The sequence below is a fragment of the Pygoscelis adeliae genome, unplaced genomic scaffold, assembly GCF_000699105.1.
Source record: "Pygoscelis adeliae isolate BGI_AS28 unplaced genomic scaffold, ASM69910v1 Scaffold114, whole genome shotgun sequence".
In the NCBI taxonomy this organism is placed as follows: Eukaryota; Metazoa; Chordata; class Aves; order Sphenisciformes; family Spheniscidae; genus Pygoscelis; species Pygoscelis adeliae.
In genome coordinates this window covers 787,259-789,520 of record NW_008824587.1, presented here as the reverse complement: position 1 = coordinate 789,520, position 2,262 = coordinate 787,259, and positions in this window count along the sequence as shown.

Sequence of the window (2,262 nt, the reverse complement as noted above, 5' to 3'; positions counted from 1 at the left end):
CGGAGGCACCTGCTCTAAGGTCCGTCAGCCAGCGTTTGCTGCCGGTGGCTCGGCGGTGCTGGCGTGGCTTGGCTTCCTGCTCCGTGTCTGAGATTTACAGTCAAGTTCTTGCTGTAAATAGGACCTGGACAAGCAGGATTGAGATGTTTCAATTACTCTGACTAATTTGTACATTAACATATCTCTCTGGCTACAGATTTAAGAGCGTTCCAGTGCAGCATGTGCAAGCTGGCAGGGACCCAAGGGAGTGAGGAAGGCAGTGTTTGTTTTGGCACCTCTGTAGAGGCAGGGCGAGAGGGGACAGGGCTGCCAGGTGAAGGGCTCAGCCGCGGCACGGAGCGGGCAGCAAGGCGAACCAGGAGCTGCGTCCCACCAGACTAGCAGGAGCTAAAAATACTGAACGGGAATGAGTCGAAATGCAGTGGGAAGCCGCTGCCCGCCCCCCGCCAGACCCTGCCGTGGTGGAATTAGAGGAGCTTTAATTTGCTTTTGAGGCAGTTTCTGCTCTTTAGAAACTCTCCGGGCTGAAGCCTTGCACATCAAAGTCACCTGGAGCGCATCGCAGTGCTGTCCCCTCAGCCCAGGGCCACGCGGTTTATATTTATGGAGGGGGAAGCCTTAAAATCCAGAAATGACAGCCCTTTCCTCAAAATACCCCCTGTATCTTGAGACCATAATGGAAACTTGCCACAGAGGAAGGGAAACACCTGGCTCGGGTACCTCCCTCCTGCGTCTGGGATGGAAGAGGTGATTTTCCAGGACCCGGCAGGCAGCTTTTGCCTTTGTGCATTCCTCAGGGGACCTGGAACAAGGCGGCCCTGGTTTTGTTCCCATGAGAACACACCCCTCTGCGCAACGAATGTAAAACTTTTCGGTGAAATAAGGGTGTTGTAACACGTTTTTGGAAAAGGTTGGCTGGAGTCCGCTGTGAATTCCCAAAGGTAACACTTAGCGGTGGTTCAGGACGTTGGTTTTGAGAATAACCACGCACCGACTCGTGGGGAGAGAGGAGGGTTATGTGCCGTTTTGCTGGAAGTCAGGTTATCGGTGCGCCAGGGCTTTGTGCTGCTCCGGCCACAAACCCGATGGCATTTTTTGGGACGAAGATGCTGAGTAGGTCCAGTCTTGCTCTCGGCTATTGCACCTCGCAAAGCGCAGCCAGGAGCAGGGGGCAGATGCTGCATTTGGGAATTCAATTAGGTTTTTTTTCTTATTCATTTCTCCTGCCTTTGAATTATTCATTGCTTTCCAATAATGTTTAAATAGTGGTGAAGAAGTTGGAGATAAGTCATTCTCTCTTTGCATAGTTATACATTTGTGGTAAATATAGTTTTCCTTTCCAAAGTGTCCTTAGGAAAAAAGTGCTTTTTAAAAAGAAATCATCTGGGTAAAGCAAATCAACAGTTCCCATTGAAACTGATTTCTGTCTGAACACCACCCAAATATGGCTGCTAAAAAGGGTTTAATGAATACAAAGATACATGGAAATATAGAAAAATCTCATTTGCTCATTAATTAGATCATGGCAACACTCAAGAACCTTTCAGCGCTCACCCAGCTGGTCCCTGGGGTCTCTCTGGCTGGGGTTGCTCAAGGAAGGACAGGGCATAGGGAAGGCACGCTGGGACGAAACCTCCTGGTACAGAAGTCCCTCCGGAAAACCTGGTGGGCTGTAAACGCTGTTGACCCGTCATCCCCCTAAACATAGCCCAGGGACTTTAAAAATAAATAACCTTATAGATAAAAATATCTTATGCGCTAAACCCCCTCCTATTATTAATGCAAGCACTTAAAACCCACCGCCAGCGCCTCCAGAGCTGTAATTGCCGCAGCTAACCGCAAGCCCGGTGAGGGAGCATGCCGCTCCTCGCAGCTGGCAAAGGAAGGTCTGGCTTCCAGCGAGCCAGCCAGGCAGGGCGAGCTGTCACCCCTCCCTCTGCCAGCTCTTCCCCCTGGCAATAACAGAGTCATTAAATAAAGTTAGTACAGCACTTTGAAGATAAGTGCTAAATAGAAGTATTATTTTAAATGTGATGGGGATCGTCCCCACACCGTGCACGCCAGCCGGGGGGAAGCCCCTCTCTGCAAGGACCAGAGCTGCCAGGGGTCCCTGCCCGGCTCGTTTGCCCCCCAGAGCAGTTCGGTCCCTGGGTCCGGAGGGGCAGGAGCAGCCCCGGAGCAGCCCCGCGGGCTGCCAGGGGAAGCCCAGGCGAGGCCCGAACGGCAGGCGGAGGTGTGAAGCGGTACTTCCCCTGGCATCAC